At 45.3% G+C, this 22,075-nt stretch overlaps 1 pseudogene; it reads left to right on the top strand.

The window, feature by feature from the left end:
- The first annotated feature begins 3,619 nt into the window (after window positions 1–3,619).
- Window positions 3,620–22,075, top strand: part of LOC141025740 (uncharacterized) — a 31,963-nt pseudogene continuing 13,507 nt past the window's right edge.

Genomic DNA, 22,075 nt, shown 5'->3' with positions numbered 1-22,075 from the left:
TAAAGCAGCTCTGTTTGCGATGGAACCCAACCGTGCTCCTGGCCCGAATAACATCCTTGCTGAGTTTTATCAGCATTGTTGGGAGGTGGTCAAATTTGACTTGTATCATTTGTTTGAATGGTTTTATGAGGGTAAATTAGATGTGCAGAGGTTGAACTATGGCATTATGGATGCTGTCTTGTCCCTTCATGAAATTATGCATTATACTCATATCAAAAAGCACGTTGGGGTTATCCTTAAGCTCGATTTCGAAAAAGCTTATGATAAAGTCAACTGGGATTTCCTCACTAGTAGAAAACAGGGCATACGTCCGGGCCAGATAAGCCCATTAGTCCTGGTTCGGTTACGAACCGGTACCCATGGGCCCATTGGTCCCGGTTCGTGAGGCGAGGGGGCCTGCCGGGTCTCGTGCGGCCATTGGTCCTGGTTCGTCTGGCTCCTTTGGTCCCGGTTGGTGGCACGAACCGGGACCAATGGGCCTCGCTCCTGGCCCACCACCATTGGTCCCTGTTGGTGGCCTGAGCCGGGACCAAAGGGAGGTCTTTAGGACCGGGTCAAGCCACGAACCGGGACCAATGAACCAGCCAAGGGAGAGGGCTTTTGTGTGTAAAACATTAAAAGCAAAAAGCATTTTCATAAAATAAATAAAAAAGCAAAAAAAGAAAAGAAAAGAAATAAGTACAAACAAAATAAAATAAATAAGTAGAAACAGAAAAAACATTAATAAATAAGTAGAAACAAAATAAACTTTAATAAAGTAAAATAAATAAACTATAATAAAATAAATAAAAATAGCAACAGTAAGTAGAAACAAAATAAAATAAATAAAGCAAAAAAGAAAGAATTTTCATAAAATAAATAAAAGAAGCAAAAAAGAAAAGAAAATAAATAAGTAGAAACAAAATAAACTTTAATAAATAAGTAAAAATAAAATAAACGTTTATAAAACCTCTAGTATTATTAAAACTAAAATTATATAAAATTTATGCAACTAAAATTATCAAAATAGTTTCTGTTCAAAACATTAAAAGAAAAAAGAATTTTCATAAAGAAATTTTTTGTTAGAAACTTTAATAGCAAAAAGAATTATCATAAAGAATTTTTTTTTAGAAACTAAAATAAAAAATATGTTTTTGAATATAATGATAAAACACAGTAATATTAAATAGCAGGAAAAAGTATCACTCAAAAATCTATTTTTATAGTAAAGCTATTCAAAAACTAGTGATTCACACAAATTTCCAAAAATTCAAATTTAAACTATTCAAATCAGAAAACAAATGGCACTAACAAAAAGTTTATAATTTTTATTACCTAAAAGCAAAAAGAATCACTAAAAACAAAATAAAATAAACAAAGCAAAAAATAAAACAAAAAATTAAAAAATAAAGTGCCACCTAAAGGGCCATCACGGCCTGAATACGACTAGAAACCCAACAATGGGCCAGGATTCAGGCCCACAGTAGGCCCAGTAGGCCCACAGGCACATAGAGACAGATTAGGCCCGAAAGCCTGCAGTTGAGAGGAGCTCGAGAGGGTTGGCGCAGCAGCGCTTATAAACCACTCTGGAGCTCTTTCAACTAGCGACGCGGGCAGCACAGGGCCTTTGGTCCCGGTTGGTGGCACCAACCGGGACTAAAGGTGTACGTTGGTCCCGGTTGGTGCTACGAACCGGTACCAATGCCCCCCGTTTAGTCCCGGTTGGTGCCACCAACCGGGACCAAAGCCCTCTGCTTCCCGCCCTTTGGGCTGCTGAAAAGAGGCCCTTGGTCCCAGCTGGTGGCACCAACCGGGACTAAAGGGGGGCATTGGTCCCGGTTGGTGCCACGAACCGGGACCAATGCGTCGTGTATATAAGCAAGACTTGTGAAAATTTTCATTTCTCATCTCGCAGTTACCGCCCCGACGACATCGACGCCGCCAGGCTGCCGCCCCCGTCCGCCGTCTCCGTCGTTGCCGTCGCCCTGCCCCGGCCTCAACGCGCCCTGCCCTAACCTCGCCATCGCCGAGCCCTGCCCCGACCTCGCCGCACGCTGCCCCGACCTCGCCGTCGCGCACGCCGAGCGCCCTGCCCCGACCTCGCCGCCGCTCGCCTGCACTATGAGCCTCACCGCGCCGTTCCCCCCCTCTTCCCCTCTCCCGCCCCCCCCCCCCCCCCCCCCGCGCCCCAACGCCGCCGCCCGACCCGACGCCGATGACACGAAGGCCCTGTTCACATATATAGATTTTTTTTGTTCATATTGTAGTAGATGCTGATGATGACGATGATGTATGTATGTTCATATGCAAAAGTTAGGATTTTTTTCTGTTCATAGATTTTTTTGGTGATACTATTGTAGAATATGCACATTTTGTATGTTCATATGCAAAGAATATGTCATTTTTTATAGAATTTTTATTTTGTTCATAGAATTTTTATTTTATTTCTGTTGTAATTTTGTTCATAAAGTTTTAGGATGAAAAAAAAAGAAGAAGAAGAAAAAGGGAGGAGGCGAAGTTTCGTTTAGTTTTAGGATTAATTTAGTTTATGTTTAGTTTAGGAAGAAGGAAAAAAAAGGAGAAGAGGAGAAGAAATAAATAAGAAGAGAAAAAAAGGAAAAAAAGAGGAGAAGAAGAAAGGAATAGAAGATAAGAAGAAAAAATAGAGTAATTTCTATTTTTTTTCTTCTTCACCTCTATTCCTTTCTTCTTCTCCTCTTTTTTTTCTTTTTTTTTCTTCGATCTTCTCCTCTCTCTATTCCTTTCTTCTTCTCTTCTTTTTTTCTTCTTCTTCCTCTTCTTATTTTTTATCGGGTATGTCGTTGTCGATATACCACCTCCCCGATAACTTCGACATGAGGAGGAATAGGGGGTCGAGGGTTCGAGGGTCGTCGAGGGTTCGAGGGTTTGAGGGTCGAGGGGTCGAGGGTTTGAGGGTCGAGGGTTCGAGGGTTCTAGGGTCGAGGGTTGAGGGTTCTATGGTCGAGGGTTCGAGGGTCGAGGGTCGAGGGTTCTAGGAATATGCAAAAGTTAGAATTTTTAATGTTCATAGAATTTTTTTGGTGATATTATTGTCAAATATGCAAATGTTTGTATGTTCATATGTAAAGAATATGTCAAATTGTTTTGTACTAGATGATGATGATGATATATGAAAACCTGGTCAATTTTTTTTGTTCGATGAATATTTTCTGCTAAAACTCGTATTAAGTTTGTTCGATGAATGTTTCATGGGAGAGAGGGAGTAAAAACTCCTCAAACATGAGGGGGGAGGAGTCCCCCTCCGGTTCCTAACTCTCTCGGGAATTCAACATGAGGGGGGGTCGATATACCCCCTCCCCGATAACTTCAACATGAGGGGGGTCGATATACCCCCTCCCCGATAACATTTTTTTCATGTATGTATGTCGTCGTTGTCGATATACCCCTCCTTTACCAAGTTAAAAGAGTGATGTCGTCGAGGCCACCCCGAACCCTTTAAGCGTTGTCGAGGCCACCCCAAACCCTAGAGAAGCGTCGAGGCCATTAATTAATATAATTCCTTGTTGTGAATAGCTATAGCTAGGTCTACGTTTGCCACTAATATATCCATCTGTCATGTTTGTATAATAATTGCCATGTTGTAATATTTGCAGAAACTATGGAGCACGGCCAAGACGAGGAAGCAGAACGGGTGTTGGGGGACATAATCGCAGCCGGAGCTGATGTCATGTCGTATCTCAACGAAAGCGATGGTCTGGAAGGATAGGGTGAAGAAGCAGGCTACGGTCCTCGAACAATGGAGGAGACCGTGACCGGTGACCGAATGCCGGTGCAAGAAGGAGGCCGTGATGACGACTCCGGTGACCGAACAGAGTCAGGCCAGGTATATATATTAATTAAGCCAGTGCTGACTATAGCTAATTGATGCATCCATTGTTTTGGTATCTACACATATTAACTCTCGTCTTTCTTCTTATTTCTAGCCCTCCGGATCGAGCACAACTTCGGTAAAGAGACGAGGCCCGAAGAAAAAGTTGCGATCAGATGAAAGGTTCACGATCACAGCAATCGCACGCGATGGCCAACCGATTGAACCCCTCCAGACCAAGGAGGCATTTACTGCTCGGTGCGGGGTTCTTGTTAGGGACATGATCCCGATCAGCATAGAGCTATGGAATCAGCCTAAGGATGAAGAGCTTCAAGTTTCTTTTGTCGAAGATAGACAGAAAGCTGATCTTTGGAAAGCGCTGAAGGTAAATTTCACCCTACCGGAAGAGGACAATCCGGAGAATCCAGTTATAGAGCCATTGATCAAGTCCTTTGCTCTCAAGAAGATGGCAGATCTATTCAGGAAGTGGAAGAATGACCTGAAAGCAAAGTTTGTCGACAAAGAAAAGACACCAGAATTCATCGGCTAGTACGAGAAGCTCAGAGATCAATGGGACGCATTTGTGGCCAACAAGACATCGGAGAGGAGTAAGAAGATGTCATCCATAAACAAGATAAATGCTGCGAAGAAGGAGCATCACCATCGCACGGGGTCAGGTGGCTACCTCAAAGCCCGACCGTTGTGGGCCAAGGCTGAGAACGACCTGCTTGATAAAGGGGTCGAACCAGAGACATTGAACTGGCCAGACCATTGCCGGACTTGGTTCTTCGGGGTTGGCAGAACCTTGGACCCTGTAACAGGGAAGTGCGTTTGGACGAGGGAGCAACTGGGAATACCCCTCACGAAGCTTCGGCACTATATTAACGCAGTGCGGGAACGGACGTTCGTTCCAGACAGAGAGAAGTACAAGCTCAAAATGGCCCACGGGAATCCTGAGCACCCTGGACGGACACGAGGCACGCCAGGCTCCGTTCCGTGGAAGGCTGAGTTTCCGGACGCAGGAGGTTACAAATGCCAAGAGAGGAGGAGGAAGGTGGAGCAGAGCGAACTGCAGGAGCTGCACTCAAGGGTACAGAAGCTAGAGGAACGAGATGCAGTTCGAAGCAAGCGACCTGCCGAAGCTACCCCCGAAGCTACCCCGCCATCTCAGTGGAGAAGCAGCGTGGCTTCCACCGAGCAGCTTCAGCTGGAGCCTGTCTTCACGGCTCCTGCTAGCTACCCCGTGCATGCTATCACAGAGTCTCAACATTGCCACCTTATGATGCAATGGGAGAAGTACAAAGTCAAGGCGGCTGTCGGCTCTGTTCGACCTCCTGAACCCGGCGCAACTTTTCACTGTCGTCCAATTCCAGAAGGATATGCTAGGGTGACGGTGGAAGAAATAACGGAGGGATTTGAGGAGCTCGTGCTTGACCACCCTACCGGTGAAGGGGAGACTCGGCTGGGTTCTGCTTTGAAGACTCCATGCCTATGGAGGAAGGAGCTCATCAACCTTCCGAACTGGACGCCTCCGCCTCCTCCCCCTCCTCCGGCGAGTCAGGGCACTCCGCCTCCTCCTCCGGCGAGTGATCAGGGCACTCCGCCTCCTTCTCCGGCGCGTGGCGACACTCCGCCTCCTTCTGCGCCTGCTCCTCCAGCGAGTGATCAGGGCACTCCGCCTCCTTCTCCGGCGCGTGGCGGCACTCCGCCTCCTTCTCCGCCTGCGCTGGCGCGCCCGACCAGCCAGCCTCCTCCTTCTCCGCCTAGTCAGCAAGGGCGGAAGAGACCCGCCGCCGCTCTGGCTGCTCCGGCGCGTCGTAGTCCTTCTCCTCCGCCTCGTAAGCAACTAAAGAAGAAAGCCGCAGCCGCTCGGCCTGCTCCGGCGTCTAGTAGTACAGGCGGGAGGCAATACAGATTCGGTCCATCTCTCAAGACTCCAGAGAAGTTACCATACGAGATGACCGAGAAGGAAAACGAGGAGATCTGTCAAGCCCAAGTGAGGGACTACTTCGCAACGCAAAGAGCTAAGAGACATCCACCTCCGGAGGAGAAGATAGATCCGGTGAAAGCGAAGCGCACTTTGGATGCCCTGCAGCGACCACCACCGTCTCCGCCGCAAACCAACTATGAGCGCATTACTAAAAAGACATATAAGGAAGCGAAGCGGTCGGGAAGTACTTGCAGTGACAAAAGGTTACAAGAACGAAGAACTGGAAAAAAAATTCCCAGCTCGGCGAACAAGCGAACCAATCGTGCCCCCCGCTCAAGGTGTCTAGCGATATCGTCGCTAATCATCCGGAGGTCTTGCCCGGTACCAATCCTGGAGATTACGACGATGCACATTTTGATATAATGGAGCCGGACGAATTCAAATACGAGTACGGGAAGCCTTTTGTCAAAGATGGAGCTACTCTAACAATGATGATGCGAAGATTCCATGATTGGTATATGGAAACCTGCGGAAAGGCGCAGTCAGCTGGGAATAAAATCGATACTTTGACGCTGAAAGTTAAAGAGGATCAACACGACCTCGTTGGAATTGAGGAGTTGTCTGTTCCATTTGAGGAGTTCTTCCAGTTTTTCAATCTAAAGGCCCTCGATAAATTAACGGTCACTTGCTACTGTCTGTAAGTACTACTTCTGTCATTAAGTCTCTATATATAGCTCGGCTCTTTCATTGCATGTATATATAATTATCATCACTATATTATGCAGATTGAAGATCGTCGAATGCAGAAGAGCTGAAATGTATGATATTGGGTTCATTAACACAAATCTCATAGATGAATTTACGGTTAAATTTCATGCCGAAGAAACCGAGCAAAACTTGCTACGATTGTTTCTAATAAATCAAAACAAAGATACAATACTCTTTCCTTACAACTTCAGGTGAGTGTTACTGTCTTGTGCATATTCGGTTTCCCTTAATTATTACTCGAGGTTATAGTAATTAATGTAACTGATGAGTTATATGCATGCGTGCGCAGTTTCCACTATATTCTCCTAGAGATTAAGCTTGAGCAAGGACTAGTAAGCGTCTTAGACTCGAGACGAAAAGAACGCAAGGAATATGCAGACATGTCTAAAATGCTCGAGAAGTAAGTTGAATCGATCATTATCGCACCATATCGGCAACTTTGTTCATTTCACATGATCAAGTAATTGTTTTCTTTGTCTCGCAGTGCTTGGAAAGTATTCACCGCACAAGTTTCGGGACTGCCACGGGATCTGCGATGGAAATTCCCGAAAGTAAGTACTACTAGCTAGCTAGTTCCGCGCATCTCCCGTTGATTCTAGCTACTTTCATCAATGACATTTATAATGCTACATTATTAGTTTGATTGACCTCTATTTCTCGTAAAGTGCTTGTGGCAGGAACCCGGAAAATAATTACTGTGGATACTACGTCTGCGAGTTCATCTATAACGCGACGGCCAATAATAGGCGGGGCTACTCTAAAAGACAATATGAAGTGCGTAAGCAAAAATATTCACAAGTTTATTTTATTACCATCATTTCTGTTGAGTGTCATTCATATATATGTATTGACCCCCTTATTCAAATTAGATGTGGGAGATGCGAAATGAACTCCTACCACAAGATCGCATGCGAGCAATTCAAGAGGAATTGGCTGGATTCTTTCTTGACCACGTCATCAATAAAGCCGGAGAATACCACCATGCATGTGGAAGTTGAGTTCATATGTTAGGGTATTGTAAGAGATCTTACACATTATATATATATATATATATATATATATATATATATATATATATATATATATATATATATATATATATATATATAGTAATATTATTCATCACCCAGGTTGCAGAATAAGTTATTCTTCGTCCGAGGTAATCTTACGATCGCTTCATAAATAAATTACATTTGGAATACAAATAGTTACATTTATATTGATTCACTATGTAAAATTTGGTATAAGAAAACAAAAAAATAGGTTATAAGACCAGAAATATCGCATTTTATGTATGTTTTTACGTTCGTAACTTTATGTAACATAAAATATTTTTTACGGCAAGTATATATTTTCTTATGCTCTCTTTTTACGTATGAAATAAGACAAAATTTACGAAACATAAAAATACAGTGCATTGATGTCAAAATAGAGAGGGGGTGAAGAATAACTATTCCTCACCCAGGGTGACGAATAGCGCGACCCTATATATAGTAATATATATATATATATATATATATATATATATATATATATATATATATATATATATATATATATATATATGTAGCCAGTACCATCGGTAAGATATACGAAAACTTGTTGTTCGACCAATCTCTCGGAGAGAAGGAGAGGTCGATCACTTCTCTCTGTATATGTTCATGACGATCCTCTGTACTTAATAGTTTCCTTCGTTCGCTTACTAGCTAGCTAGCATGTCGAGTCCTCTCTATACGTAGCGTCGACCAAGTACGGAGATAAGAGAGGACACTTCTCTTTATTAGCTAGCTAACACAATATATGAAACCCCAAAATTAACCCTACAAAACCCCCCAACCCCCCCCCCCCCCCCCCTTCAGAAAAAAAACAAAAAACCCAGCCGTGAAATGCTGACACGTGGAAGCCTTTTGGTCCTGGTTGGTGGCACCAACCGGGACAAAAGGCCCCCTGCCCGGGCAAGCGGCAGCGGCCACGTGGAGCCCCATCTGTCTCGGTTCCTGGGCGAACCGGGACGAAAGGGACAGGGCTTTAGTGACGACCCTTTAGTCCCGGTTCGTGAACCGGGACAAATGGCCCTCACGAACCGGGACGAATGGGGGGTTTCCTACTAGTGCCTTCTTGACTGCCATGCCAAGAGGGGTTTTAATGACAGATGGTGTGGATGGGTGTCTCAAATCCTCCGTAATGGTACGGTTAGTGTCAAGATCAACGATGAGACTGGTCCGTATATTCAGAGTGCTAAAGGGGTTCGCCGGGGCGATCCTTTCTCTCCTTTCTTGTTTAACCTGTCGGCTGAGTGCCTCACCAAGATGGTGTTCGCTGCTCAGAAGAATATCATGTTCCAAGGTTTGGCATCTGAGCTTATTGATGGAGGTGTGGGGATTTTGCAATATGCAGACGATACGGTTCACTGCATGTCCCATGACATAGAGAATGCGAAAAATGTTAAGCTACTCCTTTACTTGTTTGAGCTAATCTTAGGCTTGAAAATTAACTTTAACAAAAGTGAGGTGTTTACTATTGGTCGGGACAACCTGATCGGTCAGTTGTATGCTGAGATGTTTGGCTGCCAAGTTGGTAAGCTTCCTATGAAATATCTGGGGTCCCTGTAACCTATGCCACCCTTAAAACAATTGATTGGGATTTCCTGGATGCTAAGCTGATTAAGAGGCAAGCACCGTGGATGACTTATGCTGCATCTTCTGGGGCCAGAGCGATTTTGGTGAAGCAGTGTGCTAATGTCCAGACGTCCGGACCATAGTAAGAGATCTGGACGATCGGACGAAGGTATTGTCGCTCGGGCTGGTGTTGCCGTGTTTTGATTTCTTTTTTAATAAAAAACAAACACATCCAGTCTAATCTTTTCCCTAATACCTGCATGCATGTATGCATATAGAACAAAACTGCTGGTGTCACCGAAGATTCCATTAAATTTTAAACTTTAAAATGTTTTGTAGGTCAAACCGTCCCTCCGATTAAAAAACTGTTTTCACATAAAAGATTCATCACGACAAAACCTTCGAAACTAGATCCCATGTTGATATGTTCCGATGAACTTTTTTTCTGGGTCAAAAGTACCACGCATGTGCTACGTAAGTTATCACGACTATGACACACAGTTACCAAGCTATTTTCCTAGGAAATACCGGGCATAGAAAGATGGTCTTCCAGCTTTACCAAGATGGTCATCCCAGATGGCAGGATTTTAGCGACAGGTGCGAACGATTGCCTACATCCTCACATCTCGGTGCAATTTTGCATGCAGCGTTGCGCTCAATCTCGCATGCACATCTCTTTGATTTGCATGGAGTGCATCGTCCTATTGAAACCAATTAACAACGAAACTACTGGGCGGACGACGAGCGCCAGCCGAACTATGCACGATGCAAGATTGAACGGCTCTATCAACTTTTACCTGACGCATGGACGGCTTGATATGCACTGTCGTCTGCAAGTCGTCCAACATATGACGTGTGTGTAGCAGCGTTCATTAACAATGCATGCATGTAGATAAGTAAGAAGATGATGTCGGCAAATATTCCATTCAAAATAAAACTTCAAAATGTTTTGTAGCTCAAATCATTGGCCCGATTGAAAAACCGTTTTCACATAAAAGATTCGTTGCAACGAGACCTTTAAAACTAGATCCCATGTTCGTATGTTTCGATGACATTTTTTTCAGGTCAAAAGTTACCAGACTTAGACTAAATAAGTTATCACCTACGTGGTACGCCAGTTACCATCCTGTTTACATAGAAATTACGCGGGGCATAAAAATGGCTCCTCCAACATTCTCTCCACATGCAAATGCAGTAGAGCACAGAAACCTAATGTCATTGTAAATTCTCGCTATTTCGAAACTGTAAAATGTTTTATAGCTCAAACTGTCGTTTTTGATTCAAAAATCGTTTTCACATAAAAAGTCCATCGCGATGAGAACTTCGAAACTTGATCTCATGTTGGCATGTTTTGATCACTTTTTTGGTCAAAATTTACCATAAAGTTGTCATTTATGTTATATGTATACTAACATGTTATTTGTGCAGAAGTGACCGGAGATGTGTTTTGACCGACTTCTTTCCCCTGGGTTAAATTTACCGTGGTATTTATATCTAAGTTATCAGCTCTCGATGTTGGAAATATGCCCTAGAGGCAATAATAAATGGTTATTATATTTCTTTGTTCATGGTAATTGTCTATTATTTATGCTATAATTGTATTGTCCGGAAATCATAATACATCTGTGAATACATAGACCACAACATGTCCCTAGTAAGCCTCTAGTTGACTAGCTCGTTGATCAACAGATAGTCATGGTTTCCTGACTATGGACATTGGATGTCATTGATAACGGGATCACATCATTAGGAGAATGATGTGATGGACAAGACCCAATCCTAAGCATAGCATAAAAGATCGTGTAGTTTCGTTTGCTAGAGCTTTTCCAATGTCAAGTATCTTTTCCTTAGACCATGAGATCGTGCAACTCCCGGATACCGTAGGAGTGCTTTGGGTGTGCCAAACGTCACAACGTAACTGGGTGACTATAAAGGTGCATTACGGGTATCTCCGAAAGTGTCTGTTGGGTTGGCACGGATCGAGACTGGGATTTGTCACTCCGTGTGACGGAGAGGTATCTCTGGGCCCACTCGGTAATGCATCATCATAATGAGCTCAATGTGACTAAGGCGTTAGTCACGGGATCATGCATTACGGTACGAGTAAAGAGACTTGCCGGTAACGAGATTGAACAAGGTATTGGGATACCGACGATCGAATCTCGGGCAAGTAACATACCGATTGACAAAGGGAATTGCATACGGATTGATTGAATCCTTGACACCGTAGTTCATCCGATGAGATCATCGTGGAACATGTGGGAGCCAACATGGGTATCCAGATCCCGCTGTTAGTTATTGACCGGAGAGGCGTCTCGGTCATGTCTGCATGTCTCCCGAACCCGTAGGGTCTACACACTTAAGGTCCGGTGACGCTAGGGTTGTAGAGATATATGTATGCGGAAACCCGAAAGTTGTTCGGAGTCCCGGATGAGATCCCGGACGTCACGAGAGGTTCCGGAATGGTCCGGAGGTGAAGAATTATATATAGGAAGTCAAGTTTCGGCCACCGGGAAAGTTTTGGGGGTTACCGGTATTGTACCGGGACCACCGGAAGGGTCCCGGGGGTCCACCGGGTGGGGCCACCTGTCCCGGAGGGCCCCGTGGGCTGAAAGTGGAAGGGAACCAGCCCTTAGTGGGCTGGGGCGCCCCCCTTGGGCCTCCCCCCATGCGCCTAGGGTTGGGAACCCTAGGGGGGGAGCTTCCCCCTTGCCTTGGGGGGCAAGGCACCCCTTTCCACCCCTTGGCCGCCGCCCCCCAACCCTAGATGGGTTTTGGCCGGCCCCCCTCCCAACGGGGCCTATATAAAGGGGGGGGGAGGGAGGGCAGCAACCTACAGCCTTGGGCGCCTCCCTCCTCCCCTGCAACACCTCTCTCTCTCTCGCAGAAGCTCGGCGAAGTCCTGCCGGAGAACCGCTACATCCACCACTACGCCGTCGTGCTGTTGGATCTCCATCAACCTCTCCTCCCCCCTTGCTGGATCAAGAAGGAGGAGACGTCGCTGCACCGTACGTGTGTTGAACGCGGAGGTGCCGCCCGTTCGGCACTCGGTCATCGGTGATTTGGATCACAGCGAGTACGACTCCGTCACCGCTCGCGGTCTACAAGGGTATGTAGATGCACTCCTTTCCCCTCGTTGCTAGTAGACTCCATAGATGCATCTTGGTGAGCATAGGAAAATTTTAAATTATGCTACGATTCCCAACACTGGCATCATGAGCCAGGCCTATGCGTAGTTACTATGCACGAGTAGAACACAAAGCAGTTGTGGGCGTTGAGTTTGCCAATTTTTCTTGCCGCTACTAGTTTTTTCTTGTTTCGGCGGTATTGTAGGATGAAGCGGCCCGGACCGACCTTACACGTACACTTACGTGAGACAGGTTCCACCGACTGACATGCACTAGATGCATAAGGTGGCTAGCGGGTGTCTGTCTCTCCTACTTTAGTCGGAACGGATTCGATGAAAAGGGTCCTTATGAAGGGTAAATAGAAATTGGCAAATCACGTTGTGGTCATACGTAGGTAAGAAACGTTCTTGCTAGAAACCTACAAACCACGTAAAAACTTGCAACAACAATTAGAGGACGTCTAACTTGTTTTTGCAGCAAGTGCTATGTGATATGATATGGCCAGAAGATGTGATGAATGATATATGTGATGTATGAGATTGATCATATTCTTGTAATAGGAATCACGACTTGCATGTCGATGAGTATGACAACCGGCAGGAGCCATAGGAGTTGTCTTTATTATTTTGCATGACCTGCGTGTCATTGAAGAACGCCATGTAAATTACTTTACTTTGTTGCTAAACGGGTTAGCCATAGAAGTAGAAGTAATCGTTGGCGTGACGACTTCATGAAGACACAATGATGGAGATCATGATGATGGAGATCATGGTGTCATGCCGGTGACGAAGATGATCATGGTGCCCCGAAGATGGAGATCAAAGGAGCATGATGATATTGGCCATATCATGTCACTATTTGATTGCATGTGATGTTTATCATGTTTTTGCATCTTATTTGCTTAGAACGACGGTAGTAAGTAAGATGATCCCTTATAATAATTTCAAGAAAGTGTTCACCCTAACTGTGCACCGTTGCGAAGGTTCATTGTTTCGAAGCACCACGTGATGACCGGGTATGATAGATTCTAACGTTCGAATACAACGGGTGTTGATGAGCCTAGCATGTACAGACATGACCTCGGAACACACGCAATACACTTAGGTTGACTTGACGAGCCTAGCATGTACAGACATGGCCTTGGAACACGGAGGACCGAAAGGTCGAGCATGAGTCGTATAGAAGATATGATCAACATGGAGATGTTCACCGATCTTGACTAGTCCGTCTCACGTGATGATCGGACATGGGCTAGTTAAACTCGGATCATGTTTCACTTAGATGACTAGAGGGATGTCTATCTGAGTGGGAGTTCATTAAATAATTTGATTAGATGAACTCAATTATCATGAACTTAGTCTAAAATCTTTACACTATGTATTATAGATCAAATGGCCAACGTTGTCCTCAATTTCAACGCGTTCCTAGAGAAAACCAAGCTGAAAGATGATGGCAGCAACTATACGGACTGGGTCCGGAACCTGAGGCTCATCCTCATGGTAGCGAAAAAAGATTATGTCTTAGAAGCACCGCTAGGTGATGCACCAATCCCACAGAACCAAGACGTTATGAACGCTTGGCAATCACGTGCTGATGATTACTCCCTCGTTCAGTGCGGCATGCTTTACAGCTTAGAACCGGGTCTCCAAAAGCGTTTTGAGAAACATGGAGCATATGAGATGTTCGAGGAGCTGAAACTGGTTTTTCAAGCTCATGCCCGGGTCGAGAGATATGATGTCTCCGACAAGTTCTTCAGCTGTAAAATGGAGGAGAACAGTTCTGTTAATGAGCACATACTCAGAATGTCTGGGTTGCACAACCGCTTGTCTCAGCTGGGAGTTAATCTCCCGGATGACGCGGTCATTGATAGAATCCTCCAGTCGCTTCCACCAAGCTACAAGAGCTTTGTGATGAACTACAATATGCAGGGGATGGAAAAGACCATTCCTGAAGTATATTCAATGCTGAAATCCGCGGAAAGGGAGATCAGAAAAGAACATCAAGTGTTGATGGTAAATAAAACCACTAAGTTCAAGAAGGGCAAGGGTAAGAAGAACTTCAAGAAGGACGGCAAGGGAGTTGCCGCGCCAGGTAAACCAGTTACTGGGAAGAAGTCAAAGAATGGACCCAAGCCCGGGACTGAGTGCTTTTATTGCAAGGGAAGTGGTCACTGGAAGCGGAACTGCCCCAAATATTTAGCGGACAAGAAGAAGGCCGGCAACACCCAAGGTATATGTGATATACAAGTAATTGATGTGTACCTTACCAGTACTCGTAGTAGCTCCTGGGTATTTGATACCGGTGCGGTTGCTCATATTTGTAACTCAAAGCAGGAACTACGGAATAAACGGAGACTGGCAAAGGATGAGGTGACGATGCGCGTCGGGAATGGTTCCAAGGTCGATGTGATCGCCGTCAGCACGCTACCTCTGCATCTACCCACGGGATTAGTTTTAAACCTCAATAATTGTTATTTAGTGCCAGCTTTGAGCATGAACATTGTATCTGGATCTCGTTTAATTCGAGATGGCTACTCATTTAAATCCGAGAATAATGGTTGTTCTATTTATTTGAGAGATATGTTTTATGGTCATGCCCCGCTGGTCAATGGTTTATTTTTGATGAATCTCGAACGTGATGTTACACATGTTCATAGTGTGAATACCAAAAGATGTAAAGTTGATAACGATAGTCCCACATACTTGTGGCACTGCCGCCTTTGTCACATTGGTGTCAAGCGCATGAAGAAGCTCCATGTAGATGGACTTTTGGAGTCTCTTGATTACGAATCATTTGACACGTGCGAACCATGCCTCATGGGTAAGATGACCAAGACTCCGTTCTCCGGAACAATGGAGCGACCAACCAACTTATTTGAAATCATACATACCGATGTGTGTGGTCCAATGAGTGTTGAGGCTCGCAGAGGATATCGTTATGTTCTCACTCTCACTGATGATTTAAGTAGATATGGGTATGTCTACCTAATGAAACACAAGTCTGAAACCTTTGAAAAGTTCAAGGAATTTCAGAGTGAGGTTGAGAATCAACGTGACAGGAGAATAAAATTCCTACGATCAGATCGTGGTGGAGAATATTTAAGTCACGAGTTTGGTGCACACTTCAGGAAATGTGGAATAGTTTCACAACTCACGCCGCCTGGAACACCTCAGAGAAATGGTGTGTCCGAACGTCGTAATCGCACTCTATTGGATATGGTGCGATCTATGATGTCTCTTACCGATTTACCGCTCTCATTTTGGGGTTATGCTTTAGAGACTGCCGCATTCACTTTAAATAGGGCTCCGTCGAAATCCGTTGAGACGACACCGTATGAATTATGGTTTGGTAAGAAACCTAAGCTGTCGTTTCTAAAAGTTTGGGGATGCGATGCTTATGTCAAGAAACTTCAACCTGAAAAGCTCGAACCCAAATCGGAAAAATGCGTCTTCATAGGATACCCTAAGGAAACTATTGGGTATACCTTCTACCTCAGATCCGAAGGCAAGATCTTCGTTGCCAAGAACGGGTCCTTTCTGGAGAAGGAGTTTCTCTCGAAGGAATTGAGTGGGAGGAAAGTGGAACTTGATGAGGTGATAGTCACCCCTTCCAAACCGGAAAGTAGCGCCGCGCGGGAAAATGTTCCTGTGGTTCCTACACCGACTGGGGAGGAAGTTAATGATGATGATCATGAAGCTTCGGATCAAGTTACTGAACTTCGTAGGTCCACAAGGACACGTTCCGCACCAGAGTGGTACGGCAACCCTGTCCTAGAAATCATGTTGTTAGACAACGGTGAACCTTCGAACTATGAAGAACCGATGGCGGGCCCGGATTCCGACAAATGGCTAGAAGCCATGAAATCCGAGATAGGGTCCATGTATGAAAACGAAGTATGGACTTTGACTGACTTGCCCGATGAGCGGCGAGCCATAGAAAACAGATGGATCTTTAAGAAGAAGACGGACGCGGATGGTAATGTGACCATCTACAAAGCTCGACTTGTCGCTAAGGGTTATCGACAAGTTCAAGGGGTTGACTACGATGAGACTTTCTCACCCGTAGCGAAGCTGAAGTCCGTCCGAATCATGTGAGCAATTGCTGCATACTATGATTATGAGATATGGCAGATGGACGTCAAAACGGCATTCCTTAACGGCTTCCTTAAGGAAGAGTTGTATATGATGCAGCTGGAAGGTTTTGTCGATCCTAAGAATACTAACAAAGTATGCAAGCTCCAACGCTCAATCTATGGGCTGGTGCAAGCATCTCGGAGTTGGAACATTCGCTTTGATGAGATGATCAAAGCGTTTGGGTTTACACAGACTTATGGAGAAGCCTGTGTTTACAAGAAAGTGAGTGGGAGCTCTGTAGCATTTCTCATATTATATGTGGATGACATACTATTGATGGGAAATGATATAGAATTCTTGGAAAGTATTAAGGCCTATTTGAATAAGTGTTTTTCAATGAAGGACCTTGGAGAAGCTGCTTATATATTAGGCATCAAGATCTATAGAGATAGATCAAGATGCCTCATTGGTCTTTCACAGAGTACATACCTTGACAAGATATTGAAGAAGTTCAGTATGGATCAGTCCAAGAACGGGTTCTTGCCTGTATTGCAAGGTGTGCAATTGAGCACGGCTCAATGCCCGACCACGGCAGAAGATATAGAAGAGATGAGTGTCATCCCCTATGCCTCGGCCATAGGGTCTATTATGTATGCCATGCTGTGTACCAGACCTGATGTAAACCTTGCCGTAAGTTTGGTAGGAAGGTACCAAAGTAATCCCGGCAAGGAACACTGGACAGCGGTCAAGAATATCCTGAAGTACCTGAAGAGGACTAAGGATATGTTTCTCATTTATGGAGGTGACGAAGAGCTCGTCGTAAAGGGTTACGTCGACGCTAGCTTCGACACAGATCTGGATGGCTCGAAGTCACAGACCGGATACGTGTATATTTTGAATGGAGGAGCAGTAAGCTGGTGCAGTTGCAAGCAAAGCGTCGTGGCGGGATCTACATGTGAAGCGGAGTACATGGCAGCCTCGGAGGCAGCACAGGAAGCAGTCTGGATGAAGGAGTTCATTAGCGACCTAGGGGTGATTCCCAATGCGTCGGGCCCAATGACTCTCTTCTGTGACAACACTGGAGCTATTGGCCTTGCGAAGGAGCCCAGGTTTCATAGGAAGACCAGGCATATCAAGCGTCGATTCAACTCCATTCGTGAAAGTGTTCAAAATGGAGACATAGATATTTGTAAAGTACACACGGACCTGAATGTAGCAGATCCGTTGACTAAACCTCTCCCTAGGGCAAAACATGATCAACACCAGGACGCAATGGGTGTTCGATTCATCACAATGTAACTAGATTATTGACTCTAGTGCAAGTGGGAGACTGTTGGAAATATGCCCTAGAGGCAATAATAAATGCTTATTATTATATTTCTTTGTTCATGGTAATTGTCTATTATTCATGCTATAATTGTATTGTCCGGAAATCGTAATACATGTGTGAATACATAGACCACAACGTGTCCCTAGTAAGCCTCTAGTTGACTAGCTCGTTGATCAACAGATAGTCATGGTTTCCTGACTATGGACATTGGATGTCATTGATAACGGGATCACATCATTAGGAGAATGATGTGATGGACAAGACCCAATCCTAAGCATAGCATAAAAGATCGTGTAGTTTCGTTTGCAAGAGCTTTTCCAATGTCAAGTATCTTTTCCTTAGACCATGAGATCGTGCAACTCCCGGATAACGTAGGAGTGCTTTGGGTGTGCCAAACGTCACAACGTAACTGGGTGACTATAAAGGTGCATTACGGGTATCTCCGAAAGTGTCTGTTGGGTTGGCACGGATCGAGACTGGGATTTGTCACTCCGTGTGACGGAGAGGTATCTCTGGGCCCACTCGGTAATGCATCATCATAATGAGCTCAATGTGACTAAGGCGTTAGTCACGGGATCATGCATTACGGTACGAGTAAAGAGACTTGCCGGTAACGAGATTGAACAAGGTATTGGGATACCGACGATCGAATCTCGGGCAAGTAACATACCGATTGACAAAGGGAATTGCATACGGATTGATTGAATCCTCGACACCGTGGTTCATCCGATGAGATCATCGTGGAACATGTGGGAGCCAACATGGGTATCCAGATCCCGCTGTTGGTTATTGACTGGAGAGGCGTCTCGGTCATGTCTGCATGTCTCCCGAACCCGTAGGGTCTACACACTTAAGGTCCGGTGACGCTAGGGTTGTAGAGATATATGTATGCGGAAACCCGAAAGTTGTTCGGAGTCCCGGACGTCACGAGAGGTTCCGGAATGGTCCGGAGGTGAAGAATTATATATAGGAAGTCAAGTTTCGGCCACCGGGAAAGTTTCGGGGGTTACCGGTATTGTACCGGGACCACCGGAAGGGTCCCGGGGGTCCACCGGGTGGGGCCACCTGTCCCGGAGGGCCCCGTGGGCTGAAAGTGGAAGGGAAACAGCCCTTAGTGGGCTGGGGCGCCCCCCTTGGGCCTCCCCCCATGCGCCTAGGGTTGGGAACCCTAGGGGGGAGCTTCCCCCTTGCCTTGGGGGGCAAGGCACCCCTTTCCACCCCTTGGCCGCCGCCCCCCAACCCTAGATGGGTTTTGGCCGCCCCCCCCCTCCCAAGGGGGCCTATATAAAGGGGGGGGAGGGAGGGCAGCAACCTACAGCCTTGGGCGCCTCCCTCCTCCCCTGCAACACCTCTCTCTCTCTCGCAGAAGCTCGGCGAAGCCCTGCCGGAGAACCGCTACATCCACCACCACGCCGTCGTGCTGTTGGATCTCCATCAACCTTTCCTTCCCCCTTGCTGGATCAAGGAGGAGGAGACGTCGCTGCACCGTACGTGTGTTGAACGCGGAGGTGCCGCCCGTTCGGCACTCGGTCATCGGTGATTTGGATCACGGCGAGTACGACTCCGTCATCCATGTTCATTGGAACGCTTCCGCTCGCGATCTACAAGGGTATGTAGATGCACTCCTTTCCCCTCGTTGCTAGTAGACTCCATAGATGCATCTTGGTGAGCGTAGGAAAATTTTAAATTATGCTACGATTCCCAACACTGGATGCATACATTACCGCGCTATTTGCACAGAAATAATCGGGGTATGTTTCAATAACTTTTTATTCGGGTCTAAAGTTACCGCGTTGTTTATACCTAAGCTATCAGGTCTATGATGTGTGAGTTATCATGTTATTGATAAAAAAGTTACCGGAGGTATATTTTATCAACAACCCTCCCCCACCTCTCACCACCGTCGCCAAAGTTATGAGGACTGGGGCACATAAGTTATCAGGTATGCGATGTGTGAGTTGTCATGTTATTCATACGAAAAGTTACCAAAGGGAATATTTCATCAACCACCCTCCTCCCACCCGGTCACCAAAGTTATCAGGACTGGGGCACATAAGTTATCGGGTATGCGATGTGTGAGTTATCATGTTATTCATACAAAAAATTATCAAGGTTATTTTTCATCAACCACCCGCCTCCCACCCGGTCACCAAATTTACCAAGACCGGGGTAAATTAGTTATTAGGCCTACGATGTGTGAGTTACCGTGCTATGCACATAAAAGTTACGGGGGGGGGGGGGTATATTTCATCACCCGTCCTTCGCGAAAAGTACCAGGACCGGGTGCATAAGTCATCAGGTCTATGATGTGTGAGTTACCATGCTATTAGCAAAAAAGTTACCGGAGGTATATTTCATCAACAACCATCCCCCACCCCTCACCACCATCGCCAAAGTTATCAGGACTGGGTCACATAAGTTATCAGGTATGCGATGTGTGAGTTATCATGTTATTCATACAAAAATTTATCAAGGGTATATTTCATCAATTTGTCAAAATTGCGGTACATTAGTGATTAGGTCGTGAGTTACCGTGCTATGCACATAAAATTTACGAGGGGTATATTTCATCACCCGTCCCTCGCGAAACGTACCAGGACTAGGGTGCATAAGTTATTGGGTCTGTGATGTGTGAGTTACCATGCTATTAACAAAAAAGTTACCGGGACCCCCCCCCCCCCCCCCCCCGCCGGCAAAGTTATCAGGAGCAGGGTACATAAAAATATCACATTTGTGATATATTACACAACTTATAATGTAGTAGAAAATGATGTACTCCCTTTGTACAAAGTTAGTACAAAGTCGAGTCACTTATCTTAGAGCGGATGAAATACAAGAGAAGGCCGACAAACAACAACAAAAACCGTTTTCCATTTCCTACCATGGTGTTTAAAAAGGTCACATGGGTACCTTTCATAACACAACAAGTAGTATTAGGCGGGTTGGCTATTGGCATCATACAACCATCAACCGACCTGGGGTTCGAATCCTATTGTCCAATATCATTTTTTACTCGCTGAAACTAACGATTATTACGTGAGAAAAAAAAACAGTGGGCATCATCCTTTGGATCGGGAAGAAAAAACAAAAAAAACAGCAACGACAGCGACGTTCAGTGACAAAAAAAACAACGGACATCATCCTTTCGATCGGGAAAGGAAAATCGAAAAAAAAGAAAAACAGCAGCGATAGCGACCGTTCGGTGGGAGTAGGAGACAGCGACAGCGATCGTACGCGCCTGTCTCTAACTGCCAGTCGGCAGGAAATTAGCTTTTCCGTTTAATGAATACTAGCTTAGATGGTATCCCTTCCTATTTTATGTCAATGTTCCTCCTTAATAAAACTTTTATCGAGAAGATGAATGGCCATCGTCGCCGGGTTTTTTGGAGGAAAGGGAGGAAGAAGCGGGCATACCATATGGTCAAGTGGGCCAGGGTTTGCTGCTCTAAGAAAATTGGTGGTTTAGGTATTAAGGATCTTCATAAACAAAACATTAGTCTCCTTGTTAAATGGTGGTGGAAACTTGAGCCTGGGATGGCCTATGGCAACGCATTGTTCGTGCGCGGTACTTCAAAAGGAAAACTGTTGCCAATTTGCAAGTTCGCTTTTCTGACTCACCTTACTGGAAAGCGATTATGAAAGTTAAAGATAGATATATGGCGGGGAGAGAGGTTAAGACTAATACGGGAGACCTGACAAGGGTTTGGCATGACCCCTGGTTAGGCGAAGTTCCTTTGAGGACCCAGTTCCCTGTTTTGTCTGATGTTTGCTCTGAACAGGACTGTACTGTCGCAGCTTTTGCTAGTAATGGCTTTGTAATGCGCTTTAAACGCATTCTCTTCTGTGAACTGGCTGAGCAGTGGTCTAACATTAGGGAGAAGAGTGAAAAATTTCCCCTTAATAGCCTTCCGGATGCGGTAGGCCGAAAGTTTACTCCAAAGAAGATTTTTACTACTAAGTCTGTGTACATGTGGTTGGAAAAAGACCTCGCTAGTCCTGATTATAAATGGGTTTGGAAAGCGAAGATTCCCTTGAAGATTAAAATCTCCCTCTGGCAACTTTTTCAGAATGCTTTTCTCACTAGAGATAACATGCGCAAAAGAAAGTGTCCTGGTAACCCCTCCTGTTCGTTTTGTCATGATGTTGAAACTACTAGTCATTTATTTTTTGGTTGCACCCTTGCCCGCTCAGTGTGTGTGTGTGTGTGTGGGGGGGGGGGGGGGGGGGGGTTGGTTTAGCTCTGAGGGCATCTAGCTGCCCTAGATCTCTTTGGCAGAGCTGGGCTTGGCTTTATAAATTCCTCCCTGACGGGAGGAGAAATTATATGGAGATTATCGCTGCTATAAGTTGGGGGATTTGGTGCACTCGCAACAAGGCCACTTTTGAGAAACGTGTGATC

Source organism: Aegilops tauschii, chromosome 6 (genome assembly GCF_002575655.3).
Source record: "Aegilops tauschii subsp. strangulata cultivar AL8/78 chromosome 6, Aet v6.0, whole genome shotgun sequence".
Classification (NCBI taxonomy): Eukaryota; Viridiplantae; Streptophyta; class Magnoliopsida; order Poales; family Poaceae; genus Aegilops; species Aegilops tauschii.
This window is presented reverse-complemented; position numbering and strand designations above follow the sequence as displayed.